We start from the raw sequence: 24,002 nt of genomic DNA on the forward strand, positions 1-24,002 counted from the left end.
CTACAGAACCATCAGAGTAGAAAAGAGGAGGGAAGGATGATGAGGTAAAGTTGTTAGAAAGATTTTTGGCAAGGTGCCAGAAGGAGCGGGAAGAATTCGAGTTGGAGAGTTGAGAGCATTTAGTATGGATGAAATTATTTTTAGCAGAGCGAAGAACAGACTTAGCACGATTCCGGGCAGAAACATAAAGATGATGTGATTCTGGGGTGGGTTGGCTCCGGTACCTTTTGTAGGGCCTCTCCTTGTTGCGGACAGCATTAGAACAAGCGTGATTAAACCAAGGCTTTCTTGCGTTAGTCAAATGATATGAGAAAGGAATGTATGCTTCCATGCCCGAGAGAATAACCTCCGTAATGCGCAAGGCACACTCAGATGGCTCACGGCCATGGAAGCAATAATCATTCCAGGGAAAATCAAAGAAGTACTGCCTGAGGGCCTCCCAGTCCGCGGCTCCAAAATGCCACAGACAATGTTTCCCTGGAGGGTTCACAGGCCGTACCGGAGTGATAGGACAGGTTAAGGTAATAAGGTTGTGATCAGAGGAGCCCAACGGAGAGAAAAGATTAACAGAGTAAGCAGAAGGATTAGTTGTGAGGAAGAGGTCAAGTATGTTGGAGCTCTCTCCAAGGCGGTCAGGGATACAGGTAGGGTGCTGTACAAGCTGCTCTAGGTCATTAAGGATAGAAAAGATATGTCTATCTATATATATATACATATATATATATATATATATATATATATATATATCTATATCTATCTATCTATCTATTGCCAGACGCTTCAATCCCGTTTGGGGTGGCCACAAACAAATCGCCTCCAAGTCGCCCTGTCCCCCGCCATTTCACTCCCTACCCCAACTCCCAACACCCTCTCTCATATACCTCCACCCATCCCTCCATCTCATCCTCGGCCTCCCCCTCCCTCTTCCCCCCTCCACCTCACATACACTCTCTTCGTCAGTCTTTCACCCTCCATCCTCTCCACATGGCCAAACCACCTCAGTGTGTTCCTCATAACGCTTCCTATCACATCCACATCAACACCACAACGCTCCTTTATATCCTCATTCGTCAGCCTGTCTCTCCATGTGACTCCACAGGCTCCTCTTAAATAACTCATTTCCACTGCTCTCCCACTGCTCTCACTCTTGACTGGTGCCCTTCCAACAACGTCCAAGCTTCACTTCCGTACGTTAAAGTTAGTATCACAATACTGTCATGTAGTAACTTTTTCACTTCCATGCTCACTTCCCTGTTTCTTATCACTGCTTTCAAAGAACCAGCAACCTTTCTTCCCTGCTGTACCCTTTCAAGCACTTCACCCTTCAAACCTCCATCCTTACTCATCACACTACCCAAGTACTTAAACGTCCTCACATTTTCCAATTCTTCACCATCCAACCTCGCTGTACATTCACTGACTTCACCTCTCTCAAAGACCATCACTTTACTCTTCCCTACATTCACCTTTAGATTCCGTTTCTTACACACTCTCTCAAACTCATCCACCAAGCCTTGCAGCTCCCCTTCGTCTTCACTCAACAATCATCTGCAAACAACAGTACAGGGAGTTTGCAAACACTATCCTCTCTCACCAGGGCCACTCCACCATCCACTACCCTACCTTGTACCTCTTTTATTACCCCATCCATGTACAGATTGAACAACCATGGAGACATGACACATCCCTGTTTCAACCCAACTTTCAAAGAGAAAAATTCACTTAGTTCACCATCCACACGCACTGCAGCCTTCGCACCATTGTACATACTCTTCACAGCATTCAACAACTTCCCATCTACTCCATATATTCTTAACACTTTCCACAATCCTCTTCTATCCACCTTGTCATATGCTTTCTCCAAATCCATGAAAGCCGCATACAACTTCTTTCCCTTCTCTAGAAACTTTTCCACTAAAGATCTGAGATATATACGAGTATAATATATATATGTATATGCTGTATATATATATATATATGTATATATATATATATATATATATGTATATATATATATATATATATATATATATGTATATATATATATATATATATATATATATATCTATCTATCTATCTGTCTCTCTCTCTCTCTCTATGTATCTATCTATCTATCTATCTATCTATCTATCTATCTATATATATATATATATATATACACACACTGTATATAATAGGTGACCAAAGCCAACTTATGCAGTCATGTTGGAGCCTTAATAAACGAAATGAAACATGATTTATATATACAATATATACTGTTTTTTTTTTTTTTTTCAGCGGCGTATGTCGGCAACAGAAGGAGGTATTAAGTATGCTGAAGTATATGAGAATGGAAGGCCAAAGCAAGGTGGGTTGATGGATCCACGTCAGGGGTGTATTGATCGCAACACCCGCTGTACCACCTGTGCTGGCAACATGACTGATTGTCCTGGACACTTTGGACACATGGACCTTGCCAAGCCTGTTTTCCATGTTGGTTTCCTCACAAAGACTATAAAAGTACTAAGATGTGTGTGCTTTTACTGCAGCAAGTTACTTTTTAATGCAGTAAGTATCATTTTGTGTGTGTGTGTGTGTGTGTGTGTGTGTGTGTGTGTGTGTGTGTGTGCATTGGCGCGCATTTGCACGCATGTGTGCATGCTGTTCAGGCAATCTCCTGCCCTCCTTTCTTGTTTAAATTGCCCATTTTTATCACAATTATAGGGTAAAAAATCTGCTTGCATCCAGTATAGTGATTGCCATGGTAGAGGAATATTATAATCAGCCCATGAGACACAGAGAACAATATTCGTGTGTGAGAGTCCAGCATTATGGTTTTGAATGTCAACATTTTCTGAGCTTTAAAGTGACTGAAATTGAATGATGTGTGAATAGTAATATTGAACTACCCATTCCTGTGACCAGCTCATCTCTGAAACAGGAATACTGTTCATTACACATACATCACCCTGAACCAGAATAGTGTATAATAATTTTGCTCATTATGGTCTGTGCAGTTACAAGGCCATGCACAGGATTTTTTAATGGGGGGGGGGGGTTGGAAGAAAAAAATTCATAACAGCTTTTTTGCTTTATTTCATACATGTTCCATGGAGAGAGAGGCTGACGAATGAGGATATAAAGGAGCGTTGTGGTGTGGATGTGGATGTGGATGTGATAGGAAGTGTTATGAGGAACACACTGAGGTGGTTTGGCCATGTGGAGAGGATGGAGAGTGAAAGACTGACGAAGAGAGTGTATGTGAGTGAGGTGGAGGGGGGAAGAGGGAGGGGGAGGCTGAGGATGAGATGGAGGGATGGGGTGGAGAGGTATGTGAGAGAGGGGGGTGTGAGTTGGGAGCAGGGCAGTGAAATGGCGGGGGAGAGGATGACGTGGAGGCGATTTGTTTGTGGCCACCCCAAACAGGATTGAGGCGTCTGGCAATAGATAGATAGATAGATTCATTCATCATCTAATCATGTGTTGTGCCATGAGGAGCATAGGAGTCCAGGGCTAGGCAAGTAGGTCCTGACATTTAAGGTGAGTAACCAACCTCACTCATCCCTGAGTGGCATTATGTAAACAATAAACCCCAACCCCCCTTGGATATAAACCTACGGCAGCTCAATCCGACTGGAGCGCCTTAATTACCCACTAAACCACCAGGCGCCATAATATGGTTACCACCCAGCCTAGTAAATGGTTTCCTGGTATACAGTATATATATATATATATATAGATAGATAGATAGATAGATAGTTAGATATGGATATATAGATATTGATGTACTGTATATATGTGTGTGTATTTATATATATATATATATATATATATATATATATATACAGTGCTCGTCAGAAGTATCGAGCACCCTGCATCCCTCCTAAGAAACAAACCTTTCAACATTGAAAAAGCATATAAATAATGCATTTTATTTACCTTTAGTGCTTCGTAGGGTAGCCTTTACGCTTCTTCACGGACCTGAGACGCCTTGGAAGGGAAAGGGCGAGGCTCCTGAGGTGCTGGAGGGGTATTTTGTCCCAGGAGTCATGAATGGCGGCTTCCAGCTTAGGCAGAGAGCTCACGTCCTTCCCTTGGAGACTCATTTTTACGATGTACCAGAGGTTTTCAATCGGGTTGAGGTCTGGGCTATTTCCTGGCCAGTCTTTCTGCCTGAGTTGTTGGGAGGACTATAAGTGGGAGGTGATCCTGTGATGGTATCACTGATGAGTTGGGATGGCATTGCTGCTTTACTCAACTCACGTGTTCCTACTGCTTCAGCTATTTTCTCATGTGTTCCCAAGTGTTGTTTTTGTTCAGTTACTCTTTTGGTTGGTAAAAGTGCTCTCCATGATCAGAAAATAAGCTTGTTAAGACACCTTAAATTTTTATTGGCCTCACACAAGGCATCACATACTTTCTCCAGCCTCACGGAGAATCTAACTCGACTTTCTTTGGCCATTGACAAATCCTAGCCCCTGATCATTTTCATTGCTGTATGTTTGAGCCTACGAATATCCTTTTCCTTTACTGCCCTGGTCTCACTATCATACAGCATTAAGGGGATATCACACGGTACCTGAAATCGTGGTTTGCCAAAGAAATCGTGGTAACCGCCTACAAAACCGTGGTAGCCGCCGAGGATTTCGTCGGCAAAACTGGATTCGGTTCAAATCCATTCCTGCCGACAAAACCAGGAACAAAACATTTTCTCTGATGGCAGAGCGAGCTGAATGGAGAACTTGGAGGCTATACTGCAGTATTTTGTTTATTTTTTAAAAGTTATAATTCCCTCCTAGAGTGCCTATGACTTTCCATTATATATATTATTAATTATGAAATCATAAATAACCTTTTATATCCTGCACGGGTGAAATAATGATGTCGATAATTCAGTGGTTTACATTGGGGGACAGATACAGCACACCATGCGGGTGAAAGAGTTTTGTATCTCGCTGTTCATGCAACACTGCAGATACGATGGCATCTGGGCAGATAGTAAGGAAAAGGGCTGCTGAAATTGCCCTCACTGAAAAAATAAGGCCATTTCCTTGTCATAAGAAGGTGGCTCCACAGCCGCCTTCTCGTAGTTTTGGCCGCCGCTACTTCTTTCTTCTCAAGTGCCACCTCTGCAAGAGCCAGTGCAGCAATCACTCTCCCCTCAGCAAATTCAAGGAAGCCATGTTGCGTCTGATACGTGTGACTCGTGTGAGACGGTGGGACAGACTTCCGTGTGCTTTGTTTACATTTTTGCCGACCGTCAGCAGCGTTCGAGGAGCGTGTGTGATAGGGTTTGTGCCTGGGTCCAGCAAACCAGGAACGCGTTCCGTCGGCAAACCACGATTTCAGGTACCATGTGATACCCCCTTTACACTCCAAACATGCTGCATACAAGATCCCATAGCATGGAGGGAGAACCCTCTAAAAGATAGGAGAAGCAACACCTCTCTGAACTTTCTTACTCCTTACTGTAGCCACAGAGCTCCAGTCCCACCTCCTGCACAGAACGTGTCCCCCAAATGACAAAACTCCTTCACATGCTCAAGCAAGATCAATCATTTCTTACCTGACAGTCTGTACATGCTCTTCCTGACACACCATACACACAAAATCTGCGCTGCATCGCAGTCTACCTCTAATACCACTACATTTCTTATGATCCCACTTATCACAAACACTGCACAAGATGGAGATACTTCCCACACCCTTGCAGCAGACTGCACATGGCCATCCCTCAGCATTGACAGTACCACCACCAGCCCTAGATATCATCGCTGTTTTATCCGCATTTTCTCTCAAACCTTTGTGCCCAGTCTTTCTCTCCATTTCCTAAATTTTTCCTATGCGTCCGTTTCATTTTCTGCAATCATTATTAAGTCATCAGCATAAAACATTTCCCTTGAAGTCAAGGGCCACAATAGCTCAGTGGTAGTGCTCGTGCTTCATGACCATAGGGTTGGCAGTTCAAGCCCGCACCAGGGCAGCATATTTCCAGTGAGAGATGTAGAGATTCCTCCAAGGATCTCTCCTTGCCTTGCAGAGCTATACGGTCCATTGGTCTTACCTCGGGGGATTCACCTCCTCGCATGGGAGTCCATTTCTGAAGTCATGTGATAGAACCTCCATCACCGTGACAAACAATAAAGGGCTCAAGACTGACCCATGATACATGCCAACATTCAAAGCTCATCACTTAAATTTCCATTCACTCTCACCTGGGTGCGGCACTCACATACATAGCCATAACCACGCTAACCAGCCACTCTTTGATCCCAGTGGTTGTGAGATAATACAATTGCTTGCACCCCAGGTGGTATCGGGACCATTTCTTCAGAGTTCGAAAATGTTTATTTTTCTTTCAAATGTGACGTCATCTGGTGCTTCTGGGAGTGTGTTTTGTAGCATTTTAAACTCATGCTGTGATTCCGTATGATTCGTGGAAAAATTAATAAAATTACTGTGCATGTGTCATTAACATGTAGAACACATGGGCGATAACAGTCAAGATGAACTTACCGCCTGAGTGCTTGGGATGGTAGAGTAGGATTGTGTAAACATACCAATGACGTTCCTTCCCATCCCATAGCTATTCACAGTTTTTTGTAGGTCTCGTTAATTTGACACCACTGGCACGTGTGCTGGAGGGCATCATTTGATATATCTATCTATCTATAGCCCGACGCCCTAATCCCGCAAAGGGTGGCCATAGACAAAACGCCTCCAAGTCGCTCTATCACCCACCATTTGACTACCCTCCCCCCAGCTCTCTCCCCCCTCCCTCATATACCTCTTAACTCCATCCCTCCACCTCATCCTCGGTCTACCCCTCCCTCTCCCTCCCTCTACCTCACCTACATACACCCTCTTAGTCAGTCTTTCATTCTCCATTCTCTCCATATGTCCAAACCACCTCAGTGTATTTCTCCTAGTCTTCTCAACCACATCCACATCCACCCCACAACGTTCCTTCACTTCTTCATTCGTCAACCTGTCCCTCCATGTCACTCCACATGCTCCTCTCAAGTAACTCATTTCCACTGCTCTCACTCTTGACTTGTTCCCCTCTTGCAAGGTCCACGCTACGCTTCCATACGTCAGGGTAAGGATCACAATACTATCATGCAGTGACTTCTTAACTTCCATACTCACCTCCTTATTTCTCATCATTGCTTTCAGTGAACCAACAACCTTCCTTCCCTGCTGTACCCCTTCATGCACTTCATCCCCCAAAGTACCATCCTTACTCATCACACTATCCAAGTAGGCAACTTGAATGCACTCACCTTCTCTATATCCACACCATCCAACCTCACTGTACAGTACTCGTCAGAAGTATTCAGCGTTGTCCGCCGGGCGCGCAATACTTATGGTGCAAAAAGAATCGCCCATTTTGGGGGGTAAGAATTGAGCCACAAGTTTGAGCTCCGAGCATGACGTCACGGTAGCCTGAGGCCTTCTGACGTGCTGGTTGGTTCCTGCCTCAGTCGCCCACGGGCTGCCTGAGAGAGAGGAACTCCGCCGAGTGTCCCTCTCAAATTGCGCCATTTTTTACCGAGTGTCCCACAGTGTTTTGGCCTTCAAAACTTTGTTATGGCACCTACCCATGAACTTCGAGTGAAATCATATCCCAGATCATTGCTCTAAAGGAGGCAGGCCACCAGACAAAGGAAATTAGTGAATTGGTTGGTGTGGCATGATCGACAGTGCATCGTTGGTGTGCGCGGTTTCGGGAGGAAAACAGTGGTGAAGTTCCCACAAAGAAACTGAGGTCTGGTAGGCCCAGGAAAACTTCCCCAAGGTCTGTTAATGTTTTAAAACGTGTAGTGGAGTTTAATCCTTGTGTGAGTGCAAGGAAAATTAAGGAGAGCAACCCGGAAGTGTTTGGTGAGGTGTCAGTGAGAACAGTGTCTCGTAGGGTGCATGAGCTTGGTTACACAAGTCACAGGCCTGTGAAAAAGCCTCTTCTCACCAAGAGCCAGAGAATTCGTAGGCTTGCCTTTGCTAATAAATATCTAAACGGGTGAGGAGCAATGGTTGTCAGTGTTGTGGTCTGATGAGGCAACATTTAGTGTTACCTGTAACAGAGGAGCACGTGTGTATCGACGCAAAGGTAGTGACCCACTTGACCCACGGTATGTAGAAAGCACCGTTAAACATCCTGATTCACTCATGGTATGGAGTTGTTTCTCAGGGAAGCTTGTTGTACTTCCCAAGAACCTCAGAATGAATCAGGATGTTTACCTGGAGCTTCTGTGTGATCATTTACCAGACTCCTTCGAGCTAACAGGTGCACAAGTGTTTCAGCAGGACGGTGCACCTGCTCACAAGGCCAAATCGGTCACCAATTGGCTTCGTGACTGCGAGGTATCATTCATGACAGACTGGCCAGGAAATAGCCCAGACCTCAACCCGATTGAAAACCTCTGGTACCTTGTAAAGAAGAGTCTCCAAGGGAAGGACGTGAGCTCTCTGCCTAAGCTGGAAGCCGCCATTCGTGACTCCTGGGACAAAATAGCCCTCCAGCACCTCAGGAGCCTCGCCCTTTCACTTCCAAGACGTCTCAGGTCTGTGAAGAAACGTAAAGGCTACCCTACGAAGCACTAAAGGTAAATAAAATGCATTATTTATATGTTTTTTCAATGTTGAAAGGTTTGTTTCTCAGGAGGGGCGCAGGGCGCTCCATACTTCTGACGAGCACTGTACATTCTGTGACTTCATTCCTCTCAAACACCATAACTTCACCACCACCTTTGGCTCTCCTCTCCTTTCACGGATCCACCTGGTGAACAAGCCTACATCTTTTCTATCCTTAATGACCTAGAGCAGCTTGTACAGCACCCTACCCGTATCCCTGACCGCCTTGGAGAGAGCTCCAACATACTTGACCTCTTCCTCACAACTAATCCTTCTGCTTACTCTGTTAATCTTTTCTCTCCGTTGGGCTCCTCCGATCACAACCTTATTACCTTAACCTGTCCTATCACTCCGGTACGGCCTGTGGACCCTCCAGGGAAACGTCGTCTGTGGCATTTTGGAGCCGCGGACTGGGAGGCCCTCAGGCAGTACTTCTTTGATTTTCCCTGAAATGATTATTGCTTCCATGGCCGTGAGCCATCTGAGAGTGCCTTGCGCATTACGGAGGTTATTCTCTCGGGCATGGAAGCATACATTCCTTTCTTATATCCTTTGACTAACGCAAGAAAGCCTTGGTTTAATCACGCTTGTTCTAATGCTGTCCGCAACAAGGAGAAGGCCTACAAAAGGTACCGGAGCCAACCCACCCCTGAATCACATAATCTTTACGTTTCTGCCCGGAAACGTGCTAAGTCTGTTCTTCGCTCTACTAAAAATAATTTCATCCATACTAAATGCTCTCATCTCTCCAACTCGAATTCTTCCCGCTCCTTCTGGCACCTTGCCAAAAATCTTTCTAACAACTTTACCTCATCATCCTTCCCTCCTCTTTTCTACTCTGATGGTTCTGTAGCTATTTATTCTACTGATAAAGCAGATCTCTTCACACAGACTTTCTCCTCCAATTCCACCTTAGACGATTCCAGTACTGTTCCTCCATCACTTCCCCTCTCTGACTTCCTCATGGCTGACATTAAAATTTCTTCAGTGATGTATTTTCTGCCATCACTGGCCTCAGTACTAACAAGGCATATGGGCCTGATGGGGTCCCTCCTGTTTTTCTCAAGAACTGTGCTTCTGTGCTTACACCCTGCCTAGGCAAACTCTTTCGCCTTTGTCTGTCAACTTGTACCTTTCCTTCTTGCTGGAAGTTTGCTCTCATTCAGCCAGTCCCAAAGAAGGGTGACCACTCCCAACCCTCCAACTATCGTCCAATTGCTTTAACGTCCTGTATTTCAAAAATTTTCGAGTCAATTCTTAATAGAAAAATTTTAAGGCATCTTTCCTATCACAACCTTCTTTCCGATCATCAGTATGGGTTCCGTCAGGGACGCTCCATTGGCGATCTTCTCACCTACCTTTCAGACTCCTGGTCATCCTCCTTTCGGGACTTTGGCGATAGCTTTGCCATTGCACTTGACATCTCAAAGGCTTTCGATCAAGTCTGGCATAAATCTTTAATTTCCAAACTGCCCTCCTACGGTTTCTATCCTTCTATCTGTGCCTTCATCGCTAGCTTCCTTTCTGGTCGTTCTATAGCCGCTGTTGTAGACGGCCATCGTTCTTCTCCTAGATCTATCAACAGTGGTGTTCCTCAGGGCTCTGTCCTATCACCAACTCTCTTCCTTTTATTCATCAATGATCTTCGAAGCTGTACATCTAACCCTATCCACTCATACGCTGATGACTCCACCCTTCACCTTTCCATTCGGTTCCCGCAACGCCCATCTCAACAGTTGCTTCAACAAACAAGGGATGAGGCTATGGCACACCTAATGTCTGACTTGGCTCATATCTCTGACTGGGGTAAAAATAATATGGTTGTCTTTAATGCATCTAAGACTCAGTTCTTACACCTATCAACCCGACAAAATCTTCCACAGGTATACCCACTAATGTTTAATAATATTCAGCTTAATCCTGCATCATCCTTGAACATGCTTGGGGTTTCATTTACTCGGGACTTATCTTGGAAAGATCATATTACATCTCTTGTAAAATCTGCTTCCAAGAGATTGGGTGTGCTAAGCCGACTCCGCTCTTTCTTTACCCCTGCACAATTGTTGACTCTATACAGGGGTTTTATCCGCCCCTGTGTAGAGTACAACTCTCATGTGTGGGGAGGCTCCCCACATACAGCTCTTCTCAATAGGGTGGAGTCAAAGGCTTTTTGTCTCATTAACTCTCCTCCTCTTACTGACTCCCTTCAACCTCTGTCTCTTCGCCGCACTGTTGCATCTTTTTCTCTTGTCTATCGCTACTTTAATGGTCACTGCTCCTCTGAACTGTCTGCTTGCATTCCTACACCTCTACGACGGGCGCGTAGCACCCGTCTGGCAGCAAACTCTCATCCCTTTTCTGTCTAACTCTCTAATGGAAGAGTTAACCGTTACTCCCAGTCTTTCATTTATGCAACAGGTAAGCTCTGGAACTGTCTGCCTCTGTCTGTATTTCCTGCTGCCTATGATCTCCAGTCTTTCAAACGTAGTGTCCAGGCATCTCAAAATGATCGGATCTTGAATTTGGCTCTCTATTGTATTTTGTTTTTCTCTTTTAGGGAACTGTTACTGCGGGCTCATGGCCTTTGGTTCCTTCTTCCTCGCATTAAAAAAAAAAAAAAAAAAAAAAAAAAAAAAAAATCTTGTCTTGTTTACATTAACTTTCAGATTACTCTTCCTACACACTGTCCCAAATTCATTCACCAAACCATGCAACTCCCATTCACCTTCACACAACAATACTGTATTAGCAGCAAACAGCAACACCGGAAACTTCCACATCTCACCCTCATTCATTAGAGCCACCCCCACATCCACTGCCCTACCTTGCACCTCCTTTACAACCCCATCCATGTATTTATTAAACAGCTATGGAGACATCACACAACCCTGTTTCAGTCCCACATTGAGATCAAAGAACTCACTCAGCTCACCATCCACTCGCACCGTAGCCCTAGCTCCTTCGTACATACTCTTCACAGCACTCAACAATTTCCCCCCATTTGTTGCTGGGAGTTATTGAAGGATTAAGGTGCTGGGACATGTTTTCTCAGCGTTGTCCTATCTCTTGTGTTTGGTTTATTTGACTCACTCTCTCTCTCTCTCTCTCTCTCTGTAAAATATATATATACAGTAATCACTCCAATATCCGACGTAATAGAGCCATTGGTAGGTCCGGTTATTGGTTTTGTCCGGATATTGGGCCCCAGCTTATGGACTTGTACTTATGGACCGTAACTCAGAGAAACACCAATACAACTCCCTCTGGACATGTGTAGCACCTATTTAAGACCCAAATCACACCAGTAAGGCACATAAATGACTGAAATAAATGTAAAAGAAACAATAAATGCAAAAGAAACATAAAATGAGGGTTCAGAAGTATGTTCATACATTAATAAACATTCTGGTACTTATGGACCCTAACCTAGCCTAACTCAGAAAAACATATTCCTACTGCACATGCATGAGGTAAGTATAGTATGGAAAAAAGTACAGTATGAAACATTCTGGTAAGTATAGTATGGAAAAAAGTACAGTATGAAACATTCTGGCTACTTACAGCAAGTCCCTGGCCACCTCGATGAATAACCGCCTCCTCTCGGACTCTGACGGTAAGAACGATTTCCTGAAGCACTTGCAGTACATTCTTCCTGAAGTCTTGCACTGATCTTAGTCAATAACACACAGAAGTCCGTTCTCTTCACAGTGTTCACTTTAGTCCAAATAATGGTCCATTGTAATTTAGTGTTGCACATTAACTTTTCCCCTTTTTTTCCAAATTTCCAAAGGCAAAACAAAGAAGTCTGTTTACGTTAAATTTAGTTTCCACTGAGTCTTTTCTCTCAACTCGAAAACCTTAACACAACACACCGTTTTTTTCACTGCACAGCACTCAAAATTCCCGTGTGGTCTAGTGGAGAAGTTCTTGTTGTTTATTCACTGTCAGAGTCCGAGAGTATCACTGGCAGGCGACCAAGGGGTGCATCGCTGGGTCGTGGTGATGGCGTACCCACTGCAGAGGACTCTGAGGAAAGCCGCAAACTCACGTCTAGCGGTGACTCCACCGTGGCTGATGTGCTGGGCTGTGGCTTGGAGCATGAGGACCTGTCTTGGGGAGGCAATGGAGTGGAGCCAGGGCTGGGCACAGCGGGGGTCACGGGCCTGAAAAAACTGTCAATCGTTGACTGATGCAAGGACCGACGATTCTGACGATTGATGATGCGCTTCCTGAAAGCACGCACTTCCTCCACGAGTCCCAAGGGCCCCATCTCCCTGTCGCAGTCCGGGTGTTCCAGTTAGTCTAGGACGAACTCTAGATGTTCCCGGAGTGCTCTCAGCTTGGGGATGGCTGGAGTAGTGTCCTGCTGAGCGGAGTCCGCATCATCGTCGCCTTTGTCGTCGGAATCTTCAAGTTCGGTACTGACAACCAGCAACCGAAGATGCGATCTCGATATCAGACAACGTCTGATACCCAGGATCACCCTCGTCGTCATCCAACCACTCACGAACATCGTCCACATCAACATCGTCGCCGTGCGTACGTAGCCGTGCATGGAAGTCATCCACGTCAAACCTTAGAAAATCGCACTCCACATCCGTTCCGAGAAGCAGACGAGACCAACCATTTTCAAGAGTTTTCACAGAGACTTCCTTCCATGCACTAGGCCAGTTGTACAGCGCAGACTTGATGTTGTAGCGGCGAAGGTTTTCCAAAGTCCGCTTGCCTCGTGTGTCCCGTCCTTCCCTGTACTCGTCCTCGTCCTCGAGAACAACCATCACCTCGTCCAGGAACTTCCGACGATATAGGCGCTTTGTTGCCACGATCACTCCTTGGTCCATGGGTTGAATGAGAGCAGTCGTATTAGGTGGCAGAAACATGCACTCAATACGGCCATTCTCAGCAACCAAGTCCTTGTCGCACGGGTGGGCAGGTGGATTGTCGAGCAGGAGAGCCTTTACCTGGTCGCGAGGGATTCCCAGTGTCTTCGTCTGGTAATGGATGACCTTGACGAAGTGACGGTGAAACCAGTCTTTGAAAATCACAGCTGTGAACCATGCTTTCAAAGAATGGTACCAGACGACAGGAAGGACATCCATCACCCCACGAAGGCACCGAGGGTGCTTTGCGCGGCCAAGAACAACGGGCTTAAGCCGGTGCATGCCGTTAGCACTGGCACAACACAAAGCAGATATCCGTTCCTTGGAAAGGTTGCGGCCAGGTACACGCTTCTCCGTCTCATCGGCTAGAGTGTTCGTTGGCAGCGAGTGATAGAATAGGCCAGTTTCGTCAGCATTGTAGACTTGACCGAGAGTTAGGCCCTCCCTGTCGATCAAGCCTTTCACCTTGTGCCGAAACTCGTCAACTCCATCCTCGTTAGCGTCCAATGCTTTGCCATGTGCTTTACGGTTAGTAAGGCCATGTCGCAACTTGAACGCGAAGAGCCAACCCTCGGATGCCTTGAAGTCTAGGGCGTCGTGAAACCTTGCGAACTTCTCAGCAGCAGCCTTCAGCTCCGTTCCACGTACCATCACATCAGCTGCACGTTGCTGTCGGTACCAAATCAACGTGGATTGGTCGATTTCTGCAAACTTGGGGGTAAACATAACCTTCCTTTCCACGTTGCGTTTGCTTCTCGACGAGAAGTCAGTCATGTACTGCATGAGTTTGTCTCGGGAACGTTTGACATCGAACAAAGTCGACCGGGCCAGGTTATACTCGCGGAGAATGCGTGAAGAAGACCAACCCGCATGCACTTTCTCCAATATCTCCCTCTTCTTTTCCAGAGTCAACACCACTCTCTTCCTTTTCCCAGGTGGCGGGGCCATCATCACACACACTAAGAGGAGGCCCGAGAGCAGCAGGAGTCTCTGCAGCAGGTAGGGCACCACCACAAAAGCGAGCACGTGGGCAGCCATTGCGAAGAGCGTAGGTCCAGTCGCGGTGAGAGACAGGTGGGAAGAGGGGAGGATGCAGCGATGCTCTTTCTGATGTCAGAGGAATGACGCACCAAAACAATGCTCTCCCGTGGCGCACGCGGCAAGTTCAAATTACGGACGGGAAAAAAAATCTTTTTTTTTTTTTTTTGGGGGGGGAATGTTGGATCCCCGGACGATAAGGTCTGAGTAGTGGGGATGTTCGGTTATTGGGTGTCCGGATATTAGAGTGATTACTGTATATATATATATATATATATATATATATATATATATATATATGTATATATATATATATATATATATATATATATATATATATGTTTATATATATATATACATAGATATATATATCGATTGTAGATATAGATGTAGATATATATATAGATAGATAGATATAGATATATATAGATATATATACATTGCCAGACGCCATGTATCCCAAACGGGGTGGCAACGGCTTAGAGTTAATTGTTTTACAGGGAGGGGCACTAATCCTCCAGCAACCCCACTTGACACATAGGGATGCCAACAGCATCTGGTGTTCCCAGGCGGTCACCCATCCAAATACTGACCAGACCCAACGTTGCTTAACTTCGCTGATCGGACGGGAAGCGGTGTACTTAATGTATGGAGCCTCTGTGGTACAGTGATAGAGTGTGCATTTCGCATGCTGGTGAGCGTGGGTTCGGCTCCCACCAGAGTTGTAAAAACTTTGGGAAGCATTCACCAAGCCACTTGCTACTTTGGCGGACACAAGGGGTGCTGTGGTTGAACCAGTGTCGCATACAGTACCCTTGCATCCAACACAGTAATATTGTCATGCACAGGTCCCGTGTTGGACCACAAACGTGTTGGACAAACAACAGAGCATGTGGGGAAGAAAGAATAAACATCAGCAACCCTAGGAAAAGTCACCCTAAATACCTACCATATACCTATACATATGTTGGTACTATTGTAATTATATTAAATGGTACTGTTCTGTGAATGATAACTAACCTTTTAGGATAGTGTTGGTGGGCTTGCTGGGAATGGAAGGTGGTATCCGAGGGTGTAGGTAGTCCTACTGGGTCCCCGGAGGATGACTGCTGGCGTCACTAGGGGGTAATGGCTGCTGCTCCTCCTCAACCTCCTTCATAAATCCTTTGAAATTCCTCTCCCCTTTTTTCTTCCTCTCGATGATTTCTAGCTTGGTGGCTTGAGGGAGGTGCCGCCGTTCTTGGGGTTCTCGGAAGGCTTCCTAGGCATTGTGAGCAGGGTAAAATGCAGTAGCAAGGGCAGAAAATGCAGCGAGAAAAAAGCACCGTCCAATGTGAATTATGTGACTGAGTGGCACTGTTGCGGGAGAAATTTAAACAAAACATCACGTGAGAGCTGAAGCGTTTTTAATTGGGCGACATCACGATAGTGGGTGGGGGAGACTACTTGATCAGAAGTTTTGATTGGCTGTTGGCGTCATGGGAACGTCCAGTATGACCGTGTTGGACCAGGGATGATCATGCTAGAGGCGAACTCTTCGAATTTCGCCCACTTCCTGGAGCTCCATCCATGTTATGCTAACTCACCTGTGTTTACAGTAATTAAATCGTACTAATTATTTGATCTCCGTGCTGGAGAAACGCATGTTGAACGCGAGGGTACTGTACTAGTATGCTTGCACCCAATCGGCTCAAGGCAGGCCGATTACGCTTGGTCACAGACTACACACACTTCCAAAGCCACTACAACACTACAATTACACTTATGAGCACTTTTCACCCTACATACAGTCTCTACCAGACAGCCTAAGCCACTTGGTAGAGATACATTGGCTGTATCGTCCCTGCTTTGGCAGGGATAGGCCGGTCCTGCAGTGGACCTCAACAGCTGATGATGATGATGATGATATAAATAATATACAGGTATATATATATGTGCTGTATCTATGTACAGTGCTCGTCAGAAGTATCGAGCGCCCTGCGTCCCTCCTACGAAACAAACCTTTCAGCATTGAAGAAAACATATAAATAATGCATTATATTTACCTTTAATGCTTGGTAGGGTATCCTTTATGCTTCTTCACGGACCTGAGACGTCGTGGAAGTGAAAGGGCGAGGTTCCTGAGGTGCTGGAGTGGTATTTTTGCCCAGGAGTCACGAACGGCGGCTTCCAGCTTAGGCAGAGAGCTCACGTCCTTTCCATGGAGATTCTTCTTTACAAGGTACCAGAAGTTTCCTGTCGGGTTGAGGTCTGGGCTATTGCCTGGCCAGTCTTTCATGAAGGATACCTCAGTCACGAAGCCAGTTGGTGACCGATTTGGCTTTATGAGCAGGTGCACCATCCTGCTGAAACACTCGTGCACCTGTGAGCTCGAAAGACTCAGGTAAATGATCACAAAGAAGCTCTAGGTAAATGTCCTGATTCACTCTGCAGTTCTTGGGAAGCACAACAAGCTTCCCCAAATCTTTCGCAGAGAAACAACCCCATACCATAAGTGAATCAGGGTGTTTAACTGTGCTCTCCATGTAACGGGGGTCAAGCGGGTCACTATCTTTGCGCCAGTACACGCGTGCTCCTCGATTACAGGTAACACTAAACGTCGCCTCATCAGACCACAACACTGACAGCCATTGCTCCTCACCCCAGTTAAGGTACTTGTTAGCATAGGCAAGCCTACGAAGTCGCTGGTAACGTGTAAGACGAGGCTTTCTCACAGGCCTGTGACTTGTGTAACCAAGTTCATGTACTCTTCGAGACACCGTGTGCACTGAAACCTCACCAAACACTTCTGGGTTGCTCTCCTTAATTTATCTTGCACTCACACGAGGATTAGACTCCACTGTACGTTTTAAAACATTAACAGACCTCGGGGAAGTTTTTCTGGGCCTACCAGACTGCGGTTTCTTTGTTGGAACGTCACCACTATTTTCCACTCGAAAACGGGCACACCACCTCCGCACTGTCGATTGACCCACACCAACCAAATCACTAATTTCCTTCGTTAGGTGGCCTGCCTCCTTTAGAGCAATGATCTGTGATATGATTTCACTCGAAAGTTCACGGGTAGGGCCATAATAAAGTGGCAAAAGCCAAAACACTGCGGAACACTAGGTAAAAAATGGCGCAAGAAGAGAGGGAGGTGCTGCAGAGTTCCTCTCATGCAGCCCGTAGGCAACTGAGGCAGGAGCCAACCAGTGCGCAGTAAGACCTCAAGCTGCCGTGACATCATGTTAGCGGCCCAAACATCTGGCTCAATTTTTAGTGCCAAAAACGGGTGATTCTTTTTTCGCCAAAAGTATTGTGCTTCCTGCCATAGGTGCTCGATACTTCTGATGAGCACTGTATATATTTATATATATATATATATATATATATATATATGGTATATATATATATATATATATATATATATATATATATATTTATATATATATATATATATATGGTATATATATATATATATATATATATATATATATATAGATATAGAGATATTTATATATATATATATATATATATATATAAATAGCTATGTTATCTATATATATATATATATATATATATATATATATAGATATGGTATATATATATATATATATATATATATATATATATATATATATACAGTAATCACTCCAATATCTGACGTAATAGAGCCATAGGTAGGTCCGGTTATTGGTTTTGTCCGGATATTGGGGCCCCAGCTTATGGACTTGTACTTATGGACCCTAACTCAGAGAAACACCCATACAACTCCCTCTGGACATGCATAGCACCTATTTAAGACCCAAATCACACCAATAAGGCACATAAATGACTGAAATAAATGCAAAAGAAACATAAAATGAGGGTTTAGAAGTATGTTCATACATTAATAAACATTCTGGTACTTACGGACCCTAACCTAGCCTAACTCAGAAAAACACATTCCTTCTGCGCATGCATAGCTACTAACACCCTATTCACACCAATAAAGGACATTAAAGAGTGAAATGAGGTAAGTATAGTATGGAAAAAAGTACAGTATGAAACATTCTGGCTACTTAGAGCAAGTCCCTGGCCACCTCGATGAATAACCGCCTCCTCTCGGACTCTGACAGTAAGAACGATTTCCAGAAGCACTTGCAGTACACTCTTCCTGAAGTCTTGCACTGAACTTAGTCAATAACACACAGAAATCCGTTCTCTTCACAGTGTTCACTTTTGTCTAAATAATGCTCCATTGTAACTTAGTGTTGCACTTTAACTTTTCTCAATTTTTATTTAATTTTCCAAAGGCAAAACAAACAAGTCTATTTACGTTACATTTTTTTTCTAGTCTTTTCTCTTACAACTTTAAATCCTTAACACAACACACTGTTTTTTTCACTGCACAACACTCAAAATTCCCATGTGGTCTAGTGGAGAATTTCTTGCTGTTTATTCACTGTCAGAGTCCGAGAGTATCACTGGCAGGTGACCTAGGGGTGCATCGCTGAGTCGTGGTGATGGCGTACCCACTGCAGAGGACTCTGAAGACAGCCACAAACTCACGTCAAGCAGTGACTCCACCGTGGCTGATGTGCTGGGCTGTGGCTCGGAGCACGAGGGCCTGTCTTGGGGAGGCAACGGAGTGGAGCCAGGGCTGGGCTCAGCGGGGGTCACAGGCCTGAAAAAACTGTCAATGGTTGATTGATGCAATGACCGACGATTCTGATGATTGATGATGCGCTGCGTGAAAGCACGCACTTCCTCCACGAGTCCCAAGGGCCCCATCTCCCTGTCGCAGTCCGGGTGTTCCAGGTAGTCTAGGACGAACTCTAGATGTTCCCGGAGTGCGCTCAGCTTGGGGATGGCTGGAGTAGTGTCCTGCCGAGCGGAGTCCGCATCATCGTCGCCTTCAGTGTCGGAATCTTCAAGTTTGGTACTGACACCTGCAACCGAAGACGCGATCTCGATATCAGACAGCGACTGATACCCAGGATTGCCCTCGTCGTCATCCAACCACTCACGAACATCGTCCACATCAACATCGTCGCCGTGCGTACGTAGCCGTGCATGGAAGTCATCCACGTCAAACCCTAGAAAATCGTACTCCACATCTGTTCCGAGAAGCAGACGAGACCAGCCATTTTCAAGAGTTTTCACAGGGACTTCCTTCCATGCACTAGGCCAGTTGTACAACGCAGACTTGATGTTGTAGCGGCGAAGGTTTTCCCAAGTCTGCTTGCCTCGTGTGTCCCGTCCCTCCCTGCGCTCGTCCTCGTCCTCAAGAACAACCATCATCTTGTCCAGGAACTTCCGACGGTATAGGCGCTTTGTTGCCACGATCACTCCTTGGTCCATTGGTTGAATGAGAGCAGTCGTTTTAGGCACCTAATACGGCCATTTTCAGCAACCAAGTCCTTGTCGCACGGGTGGGCAGGTGCATTGTCGAGTAGAAGGAGAGCCTTTACCTGGTCGCGAGGGATTCCCAGTGTTTTTGTCTGGTAATGGATGACCTCCTTGACAAAGTGATGGTGAAACCAGTCTTTGAAGATCACAGCTGTGAACCATGCCTTCAAAGAATGGTACCAGACGACAGGAAGGACATCCATCACCCCACGAAGGCACCGAGGGTGCTTTGCGCAGCCAACAACGACGGGCTTAAGCCGGTGCATGCCGTTAGCACTGGCACAACACAGAGCAGATATCCGTTCCTTGGAAAGCTTGCGGCCAGGTGCACGCTTCTCCATCTCCTCGGCTAGAGTGTTCGTTGGCAGCGAGCGATAGAATAGGCCAGTTTCGTCAGCATTGTAGACTTGACCGAGAGTTAGGCCCTCCCTGTCGATCAAGTCTTTCACCTTGTGCCGAAACTCGTCAACTCCATCCTCGTTAGCGTTCAATGCATCGCCATGTGCTTTACAGTTGGTAAGGCCATGTCGCAACTTGAACGCGAAGAGCCAACCCTCGGATGCCTTGAAGTCTAGGGCGTCGTGAAGCCTGGCGAACTTCTCAGCAGCAGCCTTCAGCTCCGTTCCACGTACCATCACACCAGCAGCACGTTGTTGTCGATACCAAATCAACGTGGATCGGTCGATTTCTGCAAACTTGGGGGTAAACATAACCTTCCTTTCCACGTTGCGTTTGCTTCTCGACGAGAAGTCAGCCGTGTACTGCATGAGTTTGTCTCAGGACCTCTTGATATCGAACAAAGTAGACCTTGTCAGGTTGAACTCGCGAAGAATGCGGGAAGAAGACCAACCCGCATCCACTTTCTCCAATATCTCCCTCTTCTTCTCCAGAGTCAACACCACTCTCTTCCTTTTCTCAGGTGGCGGGGCCATCATCACACACACTAAGAGGAGGCCCGAGAGTAGCAGGTAGGGAACCACCACAAAAGCGATCATGTGGACAGCCATTACGACGAGCATGCACTCGCGGTAAGAGACAGGCAGGAAGTGGGGAGGATGCAGCGGCGCTCTATTGGACGTCGAAGGAATGACGCGCCAAAACAATGCTCTCCCGCTGCGCGCGCAGTAAGTTCAAATTACTGACGGGATTTTTTTTTTTTTTTTTTTTTTTTTTTTTTTTTTAAATCCCAGGACGATTATGTCCGGGTAGTGGGGATGTTCGGTTATTGGGCGTCCGGATATTAGAGTGATTACTTATATAGGCAGTGGTTTCTTGAATTTCAACAGTTTAGAATTCAATTAATCAAATTTTGATGTATTTCAGAGTGGTCTGCCTACCTCACATTTCGATGCGAAGTTGCACATTTCGATGCTCTCAGGGCCAGACTGCAACCAAAACAAACAAAGATAATATTTTTGATGCAAACCAAAATGCTAGAAGTGAAGGAAAATTATAAGAAAAAGTATGAGCCTAACCTAACATCGTATGTAACGTGCTTTCAGGAGCAGACTCCAACCAAAACAAGCAAAGATAATATTTTTTATGCACACCAAAATGGTAGAAATGAAGGAAAATTGTAAGAAAAAGTATGAGCCTAACCTAACATCGTATGTGACGTGTCAAGAAGTGAATGAAAATCAACATCATTTATTCATATGTGGAGCACACGATGATAAATTTTCCAGACAATTCACCATCAAATCAATTTGCCGTCAGATAATTCCCTGTCAAAACATGGACGATTTCCCGTCAGGACAATTCGCACCCTGGACTATTCCCCGTCATTCTATAAATATACTTATAGTATTATTAACTAATCAGTACTTTAATAACTCGATGATATAACAACAGAAATTAAAGAAAAAATCAATAATAGAAATACTGAAACAAAATGAATTACAGGTGGTAGCAAATACAGTAGACAGAATACTGAATCGAAGAGATGTACAGTAATTATGAATATAAGGAGCAACATAGAAATGAACAATAGAGACTGAGAAGAAAAAATAAAGTCGTGTTGTTTAAGGACAAGAGCTCCCGGATGGGAGTATGCACCAACAACAACAAGCCATGTGCAAGGTGATGTTCTGTTGTCGGCGGCCGTCTTGCGACTGTCCTGCCAGCAGCCAGCCCTCTACAGCCAAGTGCCGCACTTTCAGCCTGTACCTTCCAGGTGTGGACATGCATTTCACTGCAGTTTAGTTGTATGTATTTTCTCTGTATTTTTGTCACAGCTTACCTGTTTCAAGATGGCAAGCAAGAGTGGCTCTTTGGATAGCAGTGGTAATGGACAAGAGCAGCCAGGCACCTCTAAATCTTTGCAGCCAAAGGAGAAATGGCAATACAGGAAAGGGCAGAAATACACCAAGTGTACACTTACTGACAGTATGGCAGTACAGTGCAGAACTACAGTTACTTAACCACAATTGTAGTTCATAAAGTTTACAGGGGGTGTGGGCAATATCATGATTTTATGTAGTTAGGTTCAGAAACCTCGGACCCAAGCTAATTTTTCCCGTAAGTTCAGTTTGAATTTCGCAGTGATTTTTAGGTACCCATGCCCATCGTAGTTCGAGAAACCACTGTATATATACAGTAATTCCCGTACTATCCGGACGCCCACTTTCCGGACACCCCACTTACCGGACATTGTGGGCCTGGACCTTAGGAACCCATAAATGGCCAAAAAAAAAGAAAAAAATCCCCCCCAAATCTGAATTTTTTCCCACGCGTAATTTGAAATTGCCGCATGGCACCGAACAGCTGGTTTACACCATGGCCCCTTCACCCCTTCCTTCCTCCCCCCTCCCCCCTCCCCTCTCAGGGTTGCCATTTGGTATTTTTCATTACCAAATATGGGCCAGTTTGGTATACAGAAATTCGTTTGGTAATGAATCAGAATAATGCATTATGCAGAGATGTAGTGGTATCAGAGGTAGACTGTGAGATAATGCTGATTTTATGTGTACGGCGTGTCGGGGAGAGCAGGTGGAGATTGTCAGACGTGAAAGAATTGAACTTGCTGGTGAATCTCTTGAGTGTATCGAAGAGTTTTGTTATTTGGGAGACATGTTTTGTACTTGAGGTGGGCCTGGAGCTAGCTCTGTGGCTAGGGTGAGAAGTGGTTTGAAGAAGTTCAGAGAGCTCTTGCCTCTCCCGACATTGAGAGGACTCCCCCTACGTGCTAAGGGGTCTTTGTATGCAGCATGTGTTAGGAGTGTAATGCTGTATGGTAGTGAGACCTGGGCAGTGAAGGAGGAGGATATTTGCCGGCTCAGACCTACAGAAATGACAATGATTAGGTGGATGTGTAGTGCGTCCCTGCGCACTACACATCCACTGGGTTCACAGTGGAAGAGTTGAGAGGTAGGATGGGACTGGAGTGTATTGGTGTTGTGATGAGGAGAGGTAGATTGAGATGGTTTGGACATGTGGAGAGGATGGGGGATGATAATTGGGTGAGGAAGGTGAGAAGTGTTAATATTGGGGGTGGGGTTATGAGGGGTAGACCGAGAAAGACGTGGGACGAGGTCATTAAGTGTGACCTCTGGGTTAAGGAACTGAACAGGGAGGCTGCAATGGATCGTGCAGCATGGAGAGCCACCATTAGGTGACCAAGGCCGACGCATGCAAGCATGTTGGAGCCTTTAAAAACAAAAAGATTTTTTCACATGTATGAAGATACACAGGATGGAGATGGTGGATTGTTTGCTCTCACTGATTAATCTCCTAGCTTACATAGCGTGAAAATAATCAACATGCTGTTAATTATAAGGAGAGTGATTACATGTATTTCCACTTGTATATATAATTAGTGAAGAATAAATGCTAGCTTTACGAGTTTTGTAATGAAAAGTTAAATTTGGTAATGAAAATTGATGAGTTTGGTAATGTGGCCATTGTGATCTGGCAACTCTTTTTCCCCTTCATCAACAGTTACTGCCTAACTTCGATGGTGAGTAGATGCTTATCGCAATGGAAGCCACTCATGCTCGTTTTTTGTGAATAGACAGTGAATAAACTGTAATACCTCGCCACTAGACCACACGGGAATTTACAGTGTTGTGCAGTGTTAAGAAATTAGAAGTTAGAGTGCAA

The 24,002-nt window shown here is 45.2% G+C and overlaps 1 pseudogene; it reads left to right on the plus strand.

Moving 5' to 3' along the window:
- LOC145415041 (DNA-directed RNA polymerase II subunit RPB1-like) overlaps window positions 1-24,002 on the plus strand; it is a 202,368-nt pseudogene that overhangs the window by 13,146 nt on the left and 165,220 nt on the right.

This window comes from Coenobita brevimanus, chromosome 101, assembly GCF_032717465.1.
Source record: "Coenobita brevimanus isolate Jiangsu-jjx chromosome 101, ASM3271746v2, whole genome shotgun sequence".
Classification (NCBI taxonomy): Eukaryota; Metazoa; Arthropoda; class Malacostraca; order Decapoda; family Coenobitidae; genus Coenobita; species Coenobita brevimanus.